General features: G+C 35.0%; 1 long non-coding RNA gene across 1 annotated transcript; it reads right to left on the minus strand.

Moving 5' to 3' along the window:
* Positions 1-10,283: 10,283 nt before the first annotated feature.
* On the minus strand, positions 10,284-14,515 carry LOC143223341 (uncharacterized). Its single transcript, XR_013012852.1, has 3 exons — positions 14,186-14,515; positions 12,091-12,265; positions 10,284-11,750 (listed from the first exon to the last, which is right to left on the minus strand). It is a non-coding gene; the product is annotated as an uncharacterized LOC143223341 (long non-coding RNA).
* Positions 14,516-22,773: the final 8,258 nt, after the last annotated feature.

Below are 22,773 nucleotides of genomic sequence, written 5' to 3' on the forward strand. Positions count from 1 at the left end.
TTACTGCAGCGACATAGCTACTAGAAATGTTTACATTATCTAGCAAAAATTGCATAGAAAGGAATAAGTCAGAACATTGATGTGGTATCCATATCAAAAGAGTGTGTGAGAATACAAGAAAGAAGGCTGCAGATTTACCGAATTTATCTGCAACCACATATATAGGTCCAGTTATCTTACACAGAATTATTTTTTAAATTTCTGGGATGAAGTTTCTATTAATTATGGTCTTTATGTTGCATTTTTTTATTTTCTTTACCTAAAAATACTGCAGTTAAGATAAAAAGATGAAAATTTTGGTACTGTGACCCCAAGAAGTTTTGCATAAATTATGAAGCCCTAGCTCTGATCTAAATGACCAGTAAGTAATAGACAAAGGCTAGATGTGCTGCTGATGTGGAATTCTCTCTGGTTTGTGTTGTCTCTCCAGCTGGTAAGGCTCTGGGCACACACAGTTAGTTACAATAACCTACGAACCAAGATACAAAAATAAATGGAAAAGTTTCCCATTATGTCAACAGCATCTCATTACAATTAGGGTCATGCAAGGCTGTATGATGAGCCACCCTGAATAGCTTGTGAATCTGTAGTCCCAGAAAAGGTAGTGAATGTCTGCTGTACTATCAGTCTCTGTGAATAACCTCTGGCAATAGTCAAGAACATTAGTGATATCTCCTCCTGATACTCACCAGGATCAAGAGTAAGAAAGGTTTTGTTTTGGAATGCATGGTCCTGTAAGGAAAGTCAAGCAAATCATGCCTATGGTATTCATTAGGGCCACAAGAACTTGTATTAGTTCTGGAGACATTTTGGATAGGTCACTACCTGGAATGGATGGACTCCAGAGCAGGATGTACAAGGTCTGATATTGTTTTCGATGTTCTAGCGTTCGATGCTGTCAACCCACAATAAAGTGTAGCTGAACAACTGGGAAACCATTGTGTACAAATTTTGCTACATATTTAATCCATTGGTGAATCAGGTGATCTTTTGAGCTGAGTTCAAAACTTGTAAGATGTCTGGTATCAAGGGACTTGCATATTTTTATACAAATGAGCAATATTGATTGCAACAGACTCTGAAAATAAGAGGATATTGTGATAGATAAGTTCATTGAATTACTCCCAATTAACTTGTGTGAAAATAAATGCAAATGAGGGATATTTGTACGTTTATTGTAGCTGTGTGGTTTTTGCTCACTTTGAAGTAGTGTCTCAAAGTCAGCTGTTGGAAATAAAGGAACTGGCAGATCTATGGTCAATGAGGGAGTCCCACTCTTTCTGAGTGTAGATTGAAGTACAACAGTGCTAGCATGAATTTCAGTGTCAGCTTTCATTTTAAAATTCTTGCATCAGCTGAATTCTTCTAGTGATTAATTATCTTGTGAAGAATAAAATAAAGATGAATGAGCTTGACAGCCTCTAAATAGATGGCATAACTTTCACTACTGAATATGTTTAGTGGGTAATTTGATATTACTGAAGTTGCCCATGTTGTATGTCACCAAAGGCAAGTTGTATAAACTTCTAGAGTACTCTCTGATATGTAATGGTGGCATAGACATAGTGCAATATATGTATGTAAACAAGTACACATAAGTGGCAACATTTGTATGTTAGAAACATTAATTAAAATTCATAACAGATGTTTTAATCAAATTAGAACAAATAAAGGAAGCATGCATAGAGAATGGCAATAAATAAGAACAAGCATGAAAGAAACAAGAAACCAGAAAGATCTTAGAGACAAAGAACATGATCATGATGTTAGGGGCTGATGAACATGAGGTTAACTGTGATTAATATTCCAGAAATTATTGTTGGAAAATACAGCATAGTTGAGATTTTCATTAGTGCTAAAGGAATATTTTTATTTTGATAATTGAGATGTTTAGCAAATTTATGGATTAAAAGATCAAAAAGACAATGGTATCAAATAGACTCACATTATGATGATATATAAAGAAAATACAGTTTGATTAGTGGCTCTGACACAGTTTTGTTCAGTGTTTCTCAAAAGCCAGGGTACAAGGAAATTTTATCTTGATTGAATTGAAATGTCCATGAGTAAGTGGAATTGTAAATAGTACATGAAATTCACAAATAATGGATTAGGTATCATAACAAATACAAATGATGTATTCAGTATTTTATTTGGGTGTGAGCAGAATTTTTCAGTCATCCAGAATGAGATGTTTGAATAAACAAACAGTTTTATTAAATACTTTCTTAATTTTGTTCCATTACAAGATACAGATTTTAAGCATCAAACTTCTGATGTATTAGGGGAAAAGTAGGAGGAACCATGTGAAAGGTGAAACTTTATAATCTCTAAAAGAAATATAAAAAAAGAATTGATAAAGGGCTGATGATCAAAAGTTGGGTTAACATGCTTAACTCAGCTTCACGTGTAGGAGCTGAGAAGTCTCAACTCTCATTCCTTCTTACTTGAACTGAGTGCTGTCTTAAAGAGTGAGTTGTGCAAATTCAGGAATTTGCAAGTGTTCAATTCTTTTGACATGTGGGTGAGGATTTGTGTGAATATACATTAGGTCTGTGAACAAGTTATTAGACCATTACCTAGTTCATGGTTATAGTTAGACATTATCACCTTCACCATTAACTGTACCTTTGAAAAGTTAATTCAACTTTTGCATTTGAATCTGGCCTTTTAGTATTTAAAATATAGATTTAGCTTTATTTACTCTTCCCTTTTCTTTGAATAGCTGAGACTTCAGATTCAGACTAGCAGCATGGATTAGTATTGGTGTCTACAGCACCTGTAAGGATGAGAACTTGTTCTATTATGGAGTGTGGCACAAGGAAGAAGAGGAGATTACATATTCAATGAGATTAGCATATTCTGAAACCAAAGGGTGTACTTTAAGTTGTTTTAGACACACACACACGAGAGTGAAGATGTCTTTCTGTCTTTTGAACTTAGCTTCATTTTGAAATGCATTTTTATTTGTTTTGTGGATTGTACTGATTCACTAAAGAGGTAACCTATTTCTTGGAAACTTTTACATACATATGAAACAGCAATGACCTAAAAGTATTTTTCATGCATTTTTCTTTATTTTGTAGAAAACAAATTTTTATTAAAGTGAAATTTTTGAACATAAAATTGAACCTTTTTAGGTTGAGATTTGTACTCACTTTTCTTAATCTTCTATACCTTATTTAATTCCTTTTTCTTTACTTCTTAACTATGCATTGTTATGTGTGTTTAGTTAAAGGGTATTTTCTTTTGTTGTTACAGTATACTGTCTTTTGCATGTTAAAGATACAGGTGTTTAACAGATGTAGTCATTGGGTTTGATTTCATACAAGTTATAAATAAATTTATTAATATCCTGGCTATACCATTTGTGGGCTAAGCACATAAGTCACCAATTTGATAAATTTACATATGGAATAAAGAAACTTGCTCAGAAACATTCCTAATACAGATGCAAAATAATTTTTATTACAAGGTATTGATCAATTACCCTACATCAAAGTTTCCAGTTATCTTGAAATAATCCAAAATCAAAACTATCAAACTCTTTGTTTTGGATACTGATATGTTTGTTAATACAACCTTCTACTATGCTCATTAATATGGATACAATATCAGATAGGTTATCTGTTAAAGTAATGTTAAAATTTTCTTAAGATATAGTTTATTATTAGTAGTATAATACAGATGTACGGCAAATCTCCCAATATATCTCTTAACAACTCTATTATATATTTTACTAGCCTAAATAAATCTTTTGTACAACTGATATTTTTCCCTCTTGAGACATTACACATTATTAAAATGAAATATTAGATTAGATGTAGCATTACTTACAAAGCGTTTGTGCAATGAATCTCCTTGAAAGTTTATAACATAGTCATGCATACTTCTGGATAGTTGCATGTCCACTAGTCATATTAGATTGGCTGAAGCAAAATATCTCTAAGTTGGAAAACATGATGTTTCATACACATTCTTCCAGTGGGTTTGATTTTACAAGTAGCTCCTTTCCTTATATGGTACAAGCGGGATCTTCCACGGAACTATCTCTTGAAAATCATTCATTGTCAATGACATAAAAACAAGAGATTATTAACCTAGGAAGTATAGAGACAAGCCATGTAACTTCAGTCTTTTTACAGATACCTTTCACTTGCTGATTTTCTTTGGTATAACGTGACCAAATCACAACCAACTTGTGGCAACACATGACGTTGCAACTCCCATATATGGGACACTGTGCATTAATTGGTTAAGAGCGGAAAACATTTCATTCTGAAATTCATTCCTAATTATGCAACATCAATTTGGCTCCCCCCACCCCCGATGCTGCACCCGGGGACAGATGTACCCCCTTGCTCACCCCTCCTCCCTAGCTATGCCACTGGATGAGCAGTGGAGGAAAGAGAAAAGTAAGCCAATCAAATCCTACCCTTAATGACAGTGGGTGAAAGGTAATAAGACACAAAAGGGTTCCGAGAAAGAAACAAATAGGAAAAAGAAGTATGAATGGAAGCTGTATGAGCAACATAGCACAACAGAGCCACACAGGACACAGAAGACATACTGGAACTGACTGGGAATAAATATGGGAAATGAAAGGGAAGAAGAAAAGTGCAAGGGCAGAGTCTCCTGTATGGATAGTGTAGGGCTCTGGAGAAGGAAGCAAAGCTAAGCTGGTCAAATGGAAGTACCCAGAGAATTTGACATGGAGAGGTGCTGATGATGGAATGAAAGTAATGGTAGAGATGTATAGGAGGGAAGGCATAAAATCAAAGGCCTCATCTATGCTACACAAAAGAGAGACAAAGCTAGAGGCCAAGAACCCACATACCAGAAAAACTGTAGTTTGTCAACCAGATGGATGACAAATGCACTTAGTGTCTAAGCAAGATCAGAACCACAACAGGAGGACTGAGGGACCATTCCGTGGGAATGACCATATACAGATGTTACAGCCTATTTGCAACTAGGGTCAAAATGCTGGGAAGAAGGCAAGCCAAGAGAAGTATCCTTTGTTTGTAGGCCCAGAAACTGTAGCTCAAGAGACCAAAAATAAAGGAACCTCAATAAGGTTCCTTCATGCCTGTAGAAGACCACATGGAGGTCAGTAGAATGTACTAAAAAAAAAACATCTGCCTTAGCAATAAATGGAAGATAAAAGACAGAGCTCTCAAACAGTGAAGAACACTAAAATGCAGAACTGAAGCCCAGATTTGGCCCAAGGCCAATACCTGGAAATATCTTGGGTATTGAAATATGTACTGAATCATAAGAGAGTTATAAGTAAAAGATGAAAGGCCTAAGAAGGAGGTAGAGCCATATGAAGGATGCCATCCCATCACCAAGGTACATCAGTTTGGAGGAAAGAATGAAGTACAACCAGATGATCCAACAGAAGTGCCATCAATTGAGAAATACTAATAGACAGTAACATATGTGAGTGCTAACGATGGGTATGAGAGCAACCAAGGAAGCCCAAGATAGAACAAAAATAGAAGATAAGACTTTGACAACTAAATGCTATATATCCTTAACACTCAGTGGAGAAAGATGGGTATAACTGATATTGGAAAGTGAATAAAAGTCCCAAGGGAACTCAAAAACAGGTTAGTGGAAAAGAGAAACTCTTGTGTATTGATGAACCAACTCACAACTCCTTTAGGAGAAACTGTGTGATCAGAAGATGTCACACAGGAAGGAACCAGAATCCAGCCATCTTGAAAATGATAAGACTGGATGACTAAAACTAGTAAATGTCCAATTAAGTTTGTGACTACTCATAAAATGTGGAAAGGAGCTAAGTTAACCCCAAATGAAAGAACCCAGAACTGAAAATCACACACACACACCCTGTGGACAACAGAAAGAAAATGGGAAGGGATGTATCTACTATGTTGAAATTGGTCATACACAGACATGTAGTGAAAACCCAACAAAAAGATAGAAACAATTCACTGGTGGAATGAAGAGGATCCAGAGACTGCTGATGAAGGGCCTTGTCTAATGAGTGGACAACTAAAGGTTGAGAGGAAAAGCCTGACTAATCTTAAAATACCTAAACAATAACTTAAAAGGTCTCTCCCAACAGTTGGCAGCTAATTGCATGATACAGGATATCTTAAAAGAATGAAAGGAAAGGTTGTAAGAAATGCCAGGTGGCCAAGGTACATGAGCCCCTGAATCCAAGAGAAATAAAAGCCAATGTGCAGGACACAGTAAAACAAGAACAATAACATACAGAATACACTGTTATGTTCTTGCAATTACAGCAAATCATTTTAAGTTAGTAAAAAACAACAAGATAATAAAAGTATTAACTTACGGCAAACTATAAATAACTATCTATGATGTTGTTGGGAAAAGCCCTGAACTGTAGATTATAATTTAAGAAAAGGATCCAGAGCAAAGCTTAGCCTTGCAAACAGTAAATGAACATGTCAGTAATGTAGTAGAAAAAAGGTATTACACTTAAGAAGGTTAGGATTATAAGGCACATACATAGCAATGACTAAGAAAACTTATTCAGAAAGAACGACAAATCATATATTGCTAGTATTAATAATATGTAAAGTACAAACCATCTAAAAATACCAAGGCAACAAAGTATTTATCAATTTGGCTTTACAAATCATCAAAAATCAACAAAGTATGTAATAATAACAAACACGCAAATATCAAATTTATAAATCATCTAAGCTTACCAATACGACAAAGTACATATTGGTTTTCAACTTACCAAAGTCTGAACACTGATGACATGAAAGACTTATTACTTTCATGTGTAAAGAAGGACACAGCTATACAAATGGTATACAAATGAGTTGTGCCTACCATGGGTATCACAATCCATATTGTAGTAACAAGTCAAAAACTTACCATCCAGCCAATGGGAGGGAAGAAAGGAAGCAAAGAACAAATCTTCAACAAAATAAATGAAGTGCTGGCATATCAACTGGAGCAGGAAGAATAAAATAAGGGAAATCATTCTCATCTTGAACATACAGAAAACCTTGAATATGCTTCAAGTGACATGGAGAAGAAGGTCCAGGCTCCATGGAAGAAGTGAACACTTGACTAACCGAGGTGCCTACCCTCTCGGCAGATAGCACAGATCCTGAAGCCTTGATAAGAAAAATTAGTGCATTTCCAGAAACATTAGTCATCATGTTTGGAATAACAAGAAATTTCAAATGTAGAAAAAATGCAATAATATGTGAGTGTAGCAAAGAATCAAAATCTGTAATACAACATAATGAAAAATAGCATTAAAAAGCATGCATTAAAAAAATAATGTTCAGTCAATTTTAAAAACTTAATGTTAGTGAGAAATGCATCTGATTCATTAGGTGCCAAGTTAGAAATATAATATAATATATACTATATAATAAAGATGTAGTCAACTGTTCTAGGAGTATGTTGTGCTATACTTGCTAAATGAGCAGCTTGAACTGAGAGAGTATAAAAGTTAGTGCCTGAAACAAGAAAACTTATTTTCAAGGCATTAGAAAGGAATGAAAGATTGAGAAAAAAATTTGTTTGTGACCAGAGGTATGTATCATATTGGAAGTAATTCACGAAAGTCATGTGACATAAAGCTATCTATGGTTATCAACATCCCTGATATGCAAGATTTTGTCCATGGAAGGTCACTGACTAAAGGTAAAAGAAGCTATGAGATGATACACTTTCAGAAGCAGTAGTTGAAAGGCAAAAAGTGTTATCTCCTGTGAAGAAATAAACATGCTAGACAAAATCCTTAACCTCTCTCTTCCAAGTGGTAGAATATAAATCAGAAGAAGCAAAGGAAGCTTTAGATGGAGAATATTATTTTCATTCTCTCTAAAGAAAGATATGCAGAAAAGGTAGCAATATACTGCCTGCACAGAGCAGGGTAGAAAGGATAACGTGGCTCTGAATAATTATATATAGAAGAAATTAGAGGGATGTTAATTGGAGAAAATATACAACTGCTATTCTGGGTAGCCCAAATCTTGGGAAAGGAGGGGTTATCTAAAAATAAAATCAACTTATATCTCTGTAAAATAAATGCAGGAAGCATCTAGGGAAAAAATATCAGGGTGGCAACTCCTGCAATATGAGAAGAAAATACATCCTAAGGGAAATGTAATATAGAGAACAGATGAACAAATGTTTACTTATTTGTAGAAATTAAGAAGCTGAAGAGGAGAATAGTGTTTTGTAACACTATTAAGGTTATTTTGTAATTAAAGTAATATTCATACTTCTAATTGTGATATTCCACATGTATTACTTTGCATTTATAATAATTAAAAAACATTTGTCATTTTTATGCCCAACTAGCCATATCATCCAAATCCAGTAGTATCTTCTTCACTGCCAGGAACACCCAAAACTTTAATATCAGCAACAAATTTAAATAATCTATTGGCTATTCCTTCATTTATGTCATTGATGTAAATCAAGAATGGCAAAGGGCCTAATACCAAGCCACAAAGTATCTCACTCATGGCATTAATTTAGTTTGTCTGAACTCCATTTATAACCCTGTTCTTTTTTTCCATTTAAGTAGTTTTCAACCCAATGAGTCAACCTATTCCCCACTTCTACAGACATAATTTTTATAACAAGCCTTTTATGTGGCATGTTGCCACTTTCTGAAAATCCAGTAACCTCTTTAAAGCAGGCATCGACAAATATTTTCAGATCCAGTATACAGGTGTGTCTAACCTAATTTCGCTACTGTAATATTGGGAAGATATTTATTTACTTTCATAGTAATGAATGCATGTTAACAATTACATAATATTAAAAACCAAGTAACAGTATTGTTTAAACTAACTGCCTTTGGTCCTGTTTGATTCTAAACATACCCCCTGACTGGTTGAATTGAGAGAAAAAAAACAAAATTAGTATTGTGTTGTGCAACTACAATGCTTCATTCTGAGAAAACATGAAGTTCTGAATCTGTCATTAAAATCTTAGAAACAACATTCAAAAAAATAGTTCCAGACTTTGAAGAGTCCAGAACTTTTCTAAATTCATGTTCTATTTAGCACAGCTCTGCCCACAAATAAAATGGGAGAAAATATTGGGTACCAAGATGATTAATTCCATAGCAACCTAGTATTTTGGATTTGTCAAGGTCTGTTTTAAAAAAATGCCAAAAGATAAGTAAAGTAAGATTTTCCCCATGTGATACTATGCAGACTATTCAACAAAATTTTAAACTCTGATAAATGACACTGCAAAGCATTTATTATCAGACTTTCAAGACCTTTTCCCATCACTAATGTATGACTAGCTGGTCTATAATTACTGGGGCAATTTCAATTACCTCCCTTGAAAAGAGAAGCAACATTAGCCAACTTTCAATCTTCTGTCACCAGCTCACTCTTTAAAGATGTAGAAAAACTAATACCAAGTGGTTCACATATCCAATCCTTAACCTCTTTCAAAACCCTTGTGTTTCATCGTTTTTTAAGCTTTTTAATGTTTTTCTTAACAAGCTCAGTAGCATGTATCATGAATAGAAGTGAGAAGTTAGTAGAATTTTATAATCAGTTAATCATTAGGATCATTCAAATAATCAATTACTCCAACATAAGATGGCTAAAAACAAAAACAATTATTTGTATATGAAATGAATGAAAATAATAAAAAACTCTAGTCAGGTGATGAGGAGAAAGGGAATTGAATGCTTGGTAACAATTGTAAATTTGTAGGGAAAAGAAATAGAAGTAGACAGTTTAAACATTTGGTTAAACAAAGAGAGGGTGACTGATGTAATCAAATGTACCTGGGACTGGGAAAAATGGAGGGAAATGATCTCCTATGCTACAAAGTACAGCACTTGCTGATGACAGTATTAAAAACTCAGTTTTGATAAAGAAAACACAGATAATCTAGTGTAAAACCTTGTGTTCAATAAACAAAACCTAATGCAATATTTTAATTACTTGACTAGTTGGAATAATCAGAAACTGTAATAACTGGAAAATATAATTTTGATTAGTTATTTTTTTTGAGACATGACACTAATTGGTTTAGCTGAACAAACATGAATTAATATAAAATTATGATTAAAACATCACAATGGCAATATTTTTATAAGCGGATAGTTGGAATAATAAAAAAATGTCAATAACCAGAAACATTAACTGATTTATTTAATTGTAATTTTGAATACTCGATAGTTGGAAGAAGAAAAACAGAAAAAAAATTATTTTTGTGACATTAGTTAAGTTAATAATAATTTAAATTATTATTAAATTAATCAGTTATTTAAGTGACAGTAATCAATGCAATAAACAATCTAGTTTATTGTATCTCCCGAGATACATTTTTACTTCAAGTGGGTTTCTCATCATTATGAATCTATTTTATTGCTCAGCTCTAACTATGACGAATAATTTTTATTTATTTTGATTACAATACACTACAGATAAAAAGCAAGTAAATATTTATACAACTAAAATTAGTATATAGTTTTCAAAGACACTGAGTTAGTTTCTTCAAACTGCTAAATAAATTAATAGAATTTGAAGGATATACAAGCAGATGTGTTATAAACAGTCTTTCAGACAGTTAAAATTTAGCCAGTCTTTTAAAAAAATAACTAAATATCTAGTCATCTAGTAGTTGGTATATTTAATCAAACAGCTTAATAAGTTTTACAAGACAATAGAAACCATGAGGTATGTACATTAATTTTAAATTTTGGAAGAGGTAAATGTATTGAAGGCCAGTAAGATGCAATAACAATATTTTAACAAAGTATCATATAATACTTCCAAGTGAATACTCACACTGTAGTTGGCCCTGTCTAGTGTTTACAACTGGCATTCACGTTTGTCTACAATACATGGAATTTTTAAGAAGTCTAACCTTGTCTGTGCTGTTCATAATTGATTATTTAAATTGCAAAACATCAATATATGCAAGTTGCAACGTGTCAGCACTGCAGGTGTTGTCTTATACATGCAACTTATAACATGTCAGCATTATGGGTGTTGTCTTATATATGTAACTTGTAACATATCAGTACTGTAGGTATTGTTTGCAAACAGTCAGTAAACAAAACATTTACATTCATGTCCTTCATAGTGCACACTATAATCTCTGAGGCTCTCTCTTTTAGCTGATGATTGATATCAGTGTTGTGAATATTGATTCAGTGATAAACTTCTGAAAAAATTTCAGAATGCCTCAGAAAACTGAAAATGATTGATTTGAAATTTAAAAAAAGGTAAAGAGTCCTATGTGGTATTACTTTGAAGTGGTTGATGATTGTAAATTACAAGCTGTATAACGTATTAATTTCACTTATTGGTTGAATGGAAGCAGCTTCTAGCAACCTTAATGCAGAATTACTGGAAAAGTAAGGATGCTCAGTACAACAAGAACTTGTAACAAATCTTGAAGTCTACTGGCTCTAATACCGAAGGGAATGGTTACTATGTAACCATTCAAAAATGTTATCAAATAAGAAATTCTGAAAACTAATGGCCATCTTACTATTACTGTGCACATTATGAAATGTTATGTTAAATAACAAAACACAGTTAATTGTTACTTATGAGGTGCTTGATGAAAAAAGCATAACTGCAATTTCTTGTGAAATGTTGAAAGTTAGTGTCACTCCTCTGACATTAGGTATCTGTCCAACAATAAAAAAAGTTCCCTTAGTTTCACAGGCCAATGGACAGAACATACGAGTTTACATGATGTTCTTAATGTCTAGTATTTTCTTGCATGAAGGACAGCTAATGAGGAAACAAAGAAAATGTTGGCAGATATAATGAATACATTGGAAATTGAAAAAAAAATAAAAAATTCAACACTTAATAAGAAATGATGGAACAAACAATGTAAAAGTTTATAATAACATTGTATTATAAAATGAATCATGCTTTGTCTCACTTTACAACATGATCACAAATGCCCTGGAATCTTGCTAAGATGTGATATAGTTGATTTCACGAAAGTCATAAGAAAGATTGTTAAACATTTGATCCACTGGCATGTTCAAACCTAATAGAATAGCTGAACAAATTAATTTAACAAGACTCAAAACAAACTTATACAGAATGGAATTCAACTTACTACATTTCCTCCTTGAAAAACGTTTGAAACAAAAAGAGTAACATCACTCCATAGATGCTAACGTCGTTATCAGTGGTATGAATAAATTATTATCTGTTTGTCAAAGGTTAACATCAGCCACTTTCTAATGGAAACAATAAAATAATCCTTGAGAGAATGGCTTGAAGTTGGATTTCTGAAATCAAAGCAATCCAAATTTACTCTTAGGCAAACTGGTAAATCTTTGCTTTAAAGTAGCAATTTATAAATAACAACAGAACTAAACAGTCAAAAACAAACTGATGAGAATGTAAGTGTTGAAACTGTTAATTTCACATTTAGAGTAGATGAAAGCAAAAAGGAACTGACAAAGATGAATTTTCACTATTGGCACCACAACTTATGTTACTTATAACCAAGTTCAATAACACTTGAAACATTTACCAAAAATGCCAGAAATATTAGTTTCAATACAATCCTATGTTAATAAAGTTACTACTTTTTTAACTTTCTGTATATTAGTCATTTAAATTTTTTTCAAATGTTCATTGCAGTTTTTAGATTATACTGCAGTCATAGATAAGTTTTTAATTTGGGATGCTTTTTTCTCATTAAAATACAGTGTAGAATTAACAACATAACAGCATTGGCGAATTTGCCCACAAACGTTCTTGGAAGTTTCGGCAAGTACCCTTTTATTTACAGCATTGTACTTTTCCCAGCAACAACTATTAAAATGGCAACTACATTTGGGTGCCAAATATGTGGTAACACTCAGCCAAAACCAATACTTGGTAAAATGAACTAATAAGCCATATATATCAAATGCCATACAAAACTGAATACCCTTTAAAACCTTATACATGAGTAAATACTTAACTTCTAAAACTAGTGATGTCATTAGAATTACTACTAACCACTTCAATGAGATCATCAGTATTACTGTTTAAGATTTTTTTTTCAAAAATAATGTATATTCGTAAACAGCAGAAGGTTCACTAAACAGAGGAAAACCACAAATGAGAAGCAACAGAAAAAGAAAAAATACATACATAAGAAAAACCTTAAAGAATTGAAAAATTAAAAACATAAATGTAAATATTAGAAAAAAAACCAACCAAAAATAATTTGAAAAAATCAAAGATGTCTTGTGTATTTCATTTAATATTTAATGTACAAAATAACACAAGAAATATCAAACATATTTTTTATATTAAATCACAGTACATTGGTAAGAACATAAGAACCACAATAACTAAAGACAATTTGGTCCATTGAAGTTATAATAATCAGAATGTGGAATAATAACTTAGGGAATTAAAACCTTGATAACTTGTTGGAAGAGTAATAGTCTTAAAATAATATCAACTGAAAATCTATCATACTGTACATCCAAGGAAAGTATTAAACCACATTGTTATTTCATATACATACAAACACGACACTCTTTTAAACAAACGTAAATTACTAAACAGCATCTCACACACTGTCAGTCAAAACATAAGTGTAAGACACTGGAAAAATAAAATAATTTTACTGTTGTGATAAAAATAAACAAAAAAAAGTAACCTAGATGTACTACTCACCTACCAAAGATTTCAAACACCAGAATAAAAAATAACATGGTAAAATTCTAAGTTTTTCTCAGTTATTGTCAGAAGGGATCAAATTACAAATTTTCACAATTGTAAGCTTGTTAGAGAAATGATTTTTGTAATAATTAAGATTTTAAACTACGAAATACAATGTAAAACCCAACAAAATATTCCTATAATACAGTCATTACTGGGTGTTAGGTATAAAACAAATGGAATTACACATTTTAGTGTTTGCGACTCGAATTATTTTAGAAATCCTGTATTTGAAGAAGAAATGTTGCAACAAAGATTCTGATTTGATCACAAATATTTTTCAGTTTTCTGCTAGTTTTGAAATGTGGCTCATGTTTCTTCCAAAATTGAAAATACCAAATAATCATCACAAAAGTAAACAGTCGTAACGCAATGCTTTTATTTTTTAATCAAGAAAAATAAATAACTTATTATTAACCCAAAGAAGTGTAAGTGTGATGTTAACGAGACCCGTTGGAAATGAGCGAACCACAACAGCCGAATACCTGTATCACGTAATCGCAAATGTGCTATATTGCTTCTTTCACTTACTAACTGCCAATTATCTCATACATCGATTTCAAGTGTGTTGATTAATTGCCGGAGAACAGACAGCCCTATGAACGTTTGCTGAGGGGCGAAAGCAAGGGAGTACCTGTCTTCGTGGAAAATGAGAAACATAATTATTTCTTAGTTCATTTAGCACATGTATATGAATTGTAAATTTTTATTCACTTCACAGTAGTTACTATAATTATTTTCCGATTTTAATACAAATCATCGGGTTTGTCAGCAGCTCTATTTAGAATGTCTAGATTCTACCCTAGAGCGAAATACTGAAAAACGTTGCAACTACAGTGACCTCTTGGATATTAGATATGGCAATTCCTACTCAGGACATAAAAGAAAAACCCGACACGATATGGTTTGAACTAACCTCACAATCATTGAATCTGAGTCTGATAGATTGTCTATTTTTTTATTTTTGCTGTAATGGCAATATTTTGAAGGCAGATCTATCGTCTCAGGAGTTTTACTTTTTCGGCACCATGGTAAACTGTCTCCAGATCCTTAAGGGTGTATGACCCTTGTATAATTTTCAAATTTCATTTTAATCTACATAATAGCAGTGCTTGGTGTACTCTATGGTGTTTGCTATCATCTCACACCAATCAAACTCGGGAGAAAGTGTCGAGACAAGGACGGAGTGCCCTTGAAATTCCGCTGTGTAAGACCTCACAACTCATAATGATGCAGTATACAAATATTTTCGGCCTTTAATTTAGCCAACGAAAGGTTAACTCAACATATGAACAATGTTCAATATTAATTGACTATTGGCTGTAACGTAGCACTATCAAATTCCGGTGGAAAGTTTCTAGCCCAGGATAGAATTACCCTCAAAATATCGTCTTGAGAATTTGTAGCATTTTATTTATTACAATGATTGCCCCATATATAATTTTTGCTGTTTGTTTTGTTGAACAAGTCACAATTATTACTTAATATGACAAGGGTGTTTGAGATATTGTCTTCAATTGGCTACCACCTCACACTAATCAATTATTGGGGACAATTTCGAGTCATGAGTTCCTTTATACACATAAAGCTGAAGACAAATATCCCGGAATTACCCCGGGTAACGATTTGTAACTAAAATATATACGTATTAAAAATTAGCGATAGCGTTACGACATCATTATAACTTTACCTGCCTTTTCTGCCTAAATCAGACATGAAATGTAATTTACTAGTAATAAACCACTGCAGAAAAACAAAACATTTTTACACTCATGCAGTATATCAATTTCACGTTCATTGTTTTAAGACTAACATATTGGTAAAGTCTAATATTAAAACATGTTATCATTTCCGTCTGAAAGTGAAATTAACCGGGTAATAGGTCACTCAAATGGCAGAAAAATGTTGAGAATAATTTGTTGTTGTTTTTTAATTTCGCGCAAAGTTATACAAGGCTTATTTCGCTAGCCGTCCCTAATTTAGCAGCCTAAAACTAGAGGGAAGGCAGCTAGTTATCACCACCCACCGCCATGCGTACATTATACGACCCCACGGCTGCAAGGACGAGCATATCTGGTGCGACGGTGATTCGAACAAGCGACCCATAGATTACTAGTTGAATTTCCTAACCAACTGGCCATCGCGAATGTAATAAGATAAATACAAATAGTAAGTTTTATATTTGTTGTAATGTTGAATCTGCCTCACCTCTGACCAAATGTTGTTAAATTAGAATATTTTAATTCACCAAAACGATAACAGATTTTCTTCTAACATTATCGTGCTTCCTCGATACAATTCACAGAGACACTGATTACTTTGAATCAAACATTTATCAGTTTGACAGTAATCAATCATATTGAATGTTTGAAGTGGCTTTTACAATCTCAATTTCTACTTTATGCTGTAACCAGAAATATGATTTACCACTTTCGTTTGAACAATTTCTGTAAAATGAATTGTTGAAATTGACCAATCGGTATGGCGTGGTTTACTGGGCAGAAGTGTCAGGACAAACAAATATTTTTTCATTCTTTCTATTTTATAGAACTATTTCCTTCACGCTATAATATAAATATCATCACTATGATAGTGCTTCATTGATCTCTGTCGACAACTGAACTAGTTAGGGTTAGAATACTTATTCTTTAAATTACTATATACTTGTACAAAGAGCGTGTGATAAGGTGAACTGTAGTTTGCTAAAATGGTTAATAAACTTCAAAAGTTTGGAATGTTTGTTTGTTAGTTTTGAATTTTGCGCAAAGCTACTCGAGGGCTATCTGCCCGAGCCGTCCCTAATTTAGTAGCTTAAGACTAGAGGGAAGGCAGCTAGTCATCACCACCCACCGCCAACTCTTTTACCAACGAATAGTGGAATTGACCGTAAAATTATAATGTCCCCTCGGCTGAAAGGGCGAGCATATTTGGTGTGACAGGAATTCGAAACCTAGACCCTCGAATTACGAGTCGAGAGTCTTTACCACTTGGCCATTTGTAATGTATTATAACTTGTTGGATAACACTTTTGAAAGAATATGAATTTGTATTACGTCATATAGGCCCACAATATATACATTTTTATAGCCAGACCCTTTATATCTGTCAAATATCATGACTATGTGAAAATTTAATTACACTATGTAACATGTTTTTTTTACTTTTTCTTGTTCCTGAGAAGAAAGTGTTATTTCCCAACTGCTTATGCCTAAAGTAAATGGAAAAAAAAGACATTTTTCTCTCCTAACTTTGGTTTGTGACATGGTCCAGGATGGCTAGGTGGGTGAAGACATTCGATTCGTAAGCTGAGGATCGCGGGTTAAAATTTCCGTCGCACCAAACATGCTCGCCCTTTCAGCCGTGGGGGCGTTATAATGTGACGGTCAATCCCACTATTCGTTGGTAAAAGAGTAACCCAAGAGTTGGCGGTGGGTGGTGATGACTAGCTGCCTTCCCTCTAGTCTTACACTGCTAAATTAGGGACGGCTAGCGCAGATAGCCCTCGAGTAGCTTTGTGCGAAATTCAAACCAAACCAAATCTAAATAAAAGAAAAATCTGTGTTGTGGTTTTTAGTGAAAGAGAAGAGAAACAGTTAGTGTTTTTTGCCACACATTTCTGAGTTACAACAATACCGGAGAATTCCATTTCTTTACCAGAACACTCTGGACAATGAAAATTAAAAAAAACACAACAGAAACGGGCTTCTTTCTGCGGTGAACTATACTATGGTTATGATTTAATTATTATTTAGCAACTATGATTTCATGATCGACACTTCTCACTCCTTCTAATGAAGATTTAAATCAACGAATTTGTTTTCAATAAACAAAGTTCCACCTGAAGAGTGGAATGCATGTGTGATAAACGTTTTTATGCATAATTCCTACATAAACATACTAGCAGATTTAAGGGAGCATCTGTTGACCATTGGTAAATTCCATACACACAGAAAAGAATGGCAGTTTATAGCGGAAAATATTACTTATCAAATTGCTGGCGATCTATTGTTTACGTAACTACTGTTACATAACAAGTTATGATGTAATTTTAACTAGATGCCTAAAGTTTCATAACATATATTACATATCCTCTCAAAGCATACGGCCATTCTGTTCCCCACATAAACGTTGATAGCTTCTTCGTATAACAGAAAATAGTTTTCATCCAAGTAAAAAATATAATAGTGTAATTTAATTTGTATTACTTAAACAATACATGTAATTTAGTTAGATTTTAAAATATATGTGAATCGATCTGCCAGTTCGTAATTAAACTGAAATAAAAAAAAAACAAACAAACCTATGTTGTTGTAAGTTTATGTTTTGTTTTTGTTGGGGATTTTCGTCCCTACAATTTTGCTGCTGGATGTATTATTATTTTGTACTGTTTTATTGATACAATGATGAACAATTTATTTAGTATTTTGTGCTAGTATTGGGCAGCACAACATCTCCAATCTTTACTGAATTACCAACATTTAAGTAGGATAATGACTTGATTGTAGAATAATGGCTGAAATGAAGTAGCCCTCCTTAAATTATTGGTTATTAAATCGTGTTTCATAGTCAAATCTATACTATTCATCGTGTCATTTCCATTTTTTTTTTTCAAAGTTTTGGAGGTTCGTTGATTGCAAGATTAGTGTACAAAAAGAATATTGCTGTCCCTACTTTTCGAGCAACTGACCAGAGTTTCAATGAAAGATACGCACAGGATTTAGAATAATGATTGATTGATTGATTGATTTAGTGTTTTATGGCACAAAGCAGCTAGGCTATCTGCGCCAAACGTCCGGTAAAAAGGTAAAAATAAATTAACTGTAGTAAAATACAAAAAAGGAAATGAAGGTAAAACAAAACATCACTGAAAAACAGAAAAAGCATAAAACCAATGCTGACACCTAGTTTACAATGGTAATAGAGAAACCAGAGTAAAAGAAGTTGTAAAGTACTTACTCTAGCAAAATGGTAATGGTCATAACCCACCAGGAAGACTAACAGGTAAGTTCAAGAACCACCGTCAGTCATCTGAAGTTGGCCTTTCCAGTTCTGGTTCCGGGTTATGTGTCACAGCAGCCATTATCAAAATGTAAAATAATAGAAGTTTTAAAAACATTTTGCAAAATTGTAATAATGAGTAGCCAAATGTACAGTAAAAAGGTAAAAGTGAAGTAAATGTAGTAAAGTAAACGAAGGTAAAAACAAAACAGCAATTAAAAACAGAAAATTGCATAAAACCGATGTTGACATCCAATCTATAAAGTTGTAAAGAACTTCTGTAGCAGAATGGTAACGATCATAACCCGCCAGGAAGACAACCAGGCAAGTACCAGAACCAATGTCAGTCACCTGAAGTTGGTCTTTCCAGTCCTGGTTCCGGGTTATGTGTCATTATGGCCAGTACCAAAGGGTAAAGTAATAAAAGTTTAAGACATGCAGCAAAGTTGGAATAACAACTCGCCAGGACGACTAACGGGTAGTTCAAACAGCAGCGTTAGTCACCTGAAGTTGGCCTTTCCAGTCCTGGTGTCGAGTTATTTAATGTTCTGGTCATTTTTCAATGTCAAATTGAACTAGAGATAATGAAACTGTGAAAAGGGAACCACAATTAAAAAGGTGTAATGAATAAATATCCAACACTTAAAAGAGATTAAAAAGATTAATGGCCATTAAAAAACTAAAAACTTTATCAAGGTGGACAGTGTCACCATCACCAATAACACTGTCCAAAGTTACAGATAAACCCTGGGAAAAACATGGTTAAAATATTGCCGTCGTTGAGAATCGTAACGATGGCAAGAAAGTAAAATGTGGCTGATAGTGATTTTAGTGTTACACAAACTACACACTGGTGCATCAGTTCCAGATAAAAGAAAACGATGAGTTAAAAAACTGTGACCAATGCGTAGTCTTAGTTAGAACATCCTCCTTCCGAACCTTACGGAAGCTAGACGGCCATAGCCCAATATAGGGTTTTATTTGAAAAAGTTTGTTGTCGCGTTGCTCACTCCAAGTGGACTGCCAGCTGGCATGGAGCCGAGCCTTGAATACAAGACCATAGTTCATGTACGGAATAGGCACAGTGGTGATAGTGCCAGAGCAGATAGATTTAGCTGCCGTGTCTGCAAGCTCGTTCCCACGAATACCAACATGGCCTGGTATCCAGAAAAACTGGATAGAAGTAGCAGTTAATGAGAAATGGGCCAGTCGGTTTTGAATATCAGTGAGAACAGGGTGTGAGCCAACGTGTAGCGATTCCAGGGCCTGTATAGAACGAAGCGAATCAGTATAAATAGTGCAGTTGAAGTACTACTCAGCTTCAATATGATCCAGGGCAAGAAATATGGTATACAATTCAGCAGTGAACACAGAAGCTGTAGAGGGGATTCTGCGCACAACCACCGAACCGCAGCAAACCATAGCAGAACCCACTAAATGACCTGATTTGTATAAATGGGAATGGAATGATTGTTTGAAAGATGTTCATTAAATAAATGACGGTACTTCCAATCTGGAGTATCTGCCTTTTTCAAATGACTGAAAGAAATGTCACATTTGGGGGCTGTAATAAGCCATGGTGGGATGGGCTAACCTGTGGAATCTGCAATGTTATCCAAGGACAGGTCCAATTCATCCAACTGTACCTGGATACAAAAGCCAAAAGGAGCAATGGCAGATTGTTTGTTCTGAAAAAGTATGGCCCACTGAGGAAGGAAAACACAACCCCAAGTGGGATGCTTTGATAAGGAACAAAGTTTTGAAGCATATAGTAAAGACAGTTGCAAATGGCAAAGGTGCAAAGTAGGTTCATGAGATTATGTATAAGTTCTGAACTGGAGAGGTGCAGAAAGCCCCAGTGCAGAGCAGAAGTCCTTGGTGATGAATGGGGTCTAGAATCTTTAAGGCCGAGCCATAGACGAGTTTTGATCGAATAAGAGCACAATATACCTTTAACACAGAACATCGATCTGCTCCCCAATTGGTAGTAGAGAGGACACGAAGGATGTTCAGTGCTCTTGTGCATTTGACCCGTAGCTACTTTAAGTGTGGTATAAAGGTCAGCTTACGGTCAAAGATAAGCCCCAAGAACTTGGTCCCAGGGACCACTGGCAGCAAAACTTCACCGATATGAAGTTCAGGATCAGGGTGAATACCCCGTTGGTGGCAAAAGTGCATGCAAACGATTTGAGAGAGAGAGAGAGAAATTAAAGCCATTCACCATAGTCCACTTCAGTACACGATTGAGGGCAGTTTGTAGTTGCCGCTCAATACATCTCATGTTCAATGACTGACAAGAGATGTGAAAGTCGTTGACATACAGCCCATTCGCAATAGTGAGAGGGAGTTGTTCAGTGATGGCATTTATCTTTATACTGAAAAGTGTGACACTCAAAACACAGCCATGAGGGAAAGAACGGGAAAGTGTCAAACCCACAAGAACTTGGAATCTCCTGTCCATTAAAAATTGTTTTAATAAACATGGGTAAGTGGTCACGTAACCCATATGTATGGAGGTCTCGCAAAACGCCACACCTCCATGTTGTGTCATAAGCCTTCTCAATGTCAAAGAATATTGATACAAGATGTTGGTGTTTGAAAAAGGCTTCTCTGATTGATGTTTCAAGTTGAATTAGGTGGTCTGTGGTGGAGTACTGTCGTCGGAACCCACACTGGGTGGGCGAGAGGAGGTTGTTTGATTCGAGGAACCAAACAAGACGAGCATTAACCATCCTTTATAAGGTCTTACAGAGACAGCTCGTCAAAGCAATTGGACGGTAGTTTGAAGGAATCTTGGGATCTTTCCCTGACTTAGAGAAAGGTAAAATAATAGCGAGGCATCAGGAAAAACATTCTCCTGCCAGATCTGGTTGAAGACAATTAGAAGGACATCAAGAGAAGCAGGAGATAGATGCAGCATGTCATAGTGTACATCATCAGGTCCAACAGATGTACTGCCAGACCGATGAAGGGCCATTTTTAGTTCCACCAGTGTAAAGGGACAATTATAGTCAAAGAGACACTCAGTTCGAAAGGAAAGAGGTGAACGCTCTGCCCGAGTCTTGATGGCCAAGAAGGTGGAGGAACAAGCAGAAGTGCTAGATACCCGGCAAAAGCTTTCACCTAGAGTATCAGCAATGCTCCAGACATCAGCCACCTCCTGACCATCAGAGAGTAAGATTGTGAGGGGGAAAGAATTGTAGTGCACACTGACCTTTCGAATCCTGTCCCATATGACCTCGGAACTGGTAGTAGAAGATATGCTAGTCGTGAACTTAATCCAAGATTCCTTCTGGGTTTGACGTCTTACCCACCTAGCATGTGCACGGGCCCATTGGAAAGCAACACGTTTCGAAAGTGTGGGATATCTATGAAAAGTATCCCAGGGCCGTTTTTGAGCCTTCTGTGCTAAGTGGCAAGCAGGATTCCACCACGGACGAGGATATCGTGGAAAATGTGTCGAGGTTTTAGGAATACACTGAGCAGCTGTTTGTATAATACAGCCAGTTACTGCTGCCACACAGTCGTCTATTGATGGCTGATTCACGATGGCAGGATCAAGTTCTGTGAGAGCAGTGAAAGTGGACCAGTCTGCCTGATCCAGCTTCCACCGGGGCACGTGGGTAGGGTGGCATCAACCACGGCCAGTCTCTCTCAAAAGTATAGGAAAATGATCACTGCCTAGTGGATAATTGTCAACCCTCCATGAAAAATGGGAGAATAATAAAGGGGAGCAAACTGAGAGATCAATAGTGGTAAAGGACTGACTAGGTGCATGAAAATAAGTGGAAGAACCAGTATTGAAAAGAGAAAGATTGTGATCAGAGAGCATATGCTCTACAAAGCGACCCCTCCCATCAATAACAGCACTTCCCCAGAGGGGATGATGTCCATTAAAGTCCCCCAGGAGTAGAAAGGGAGATGGCAACTGTTCAATGAGAGCATCAAGGTCTGATTGATCATATGTCTCTCCAGGGGACAGGTAGAGAGAACAAACAGTGATGGTATGACCCAAGGAAACACGGATGGCTAAGGCCTCTAAGGGTGAGTTGAGTGACAAAGACAGGGTGGGCAC

Source organism: Tachypleus tridentatus, chromosome 8, assembly GCF_004210375.1.
Source record: "Tachypleus tridentatus isolate NWPU-2018 chromosome 8, ASM421037v1, whole genome shotgun sequence".
NCBI lineage: Eukaryota > Metazoa > Arthropoda > Merostomata > Xiphosura > Limulidae > Tachypleus > Tachypleus tridentatus.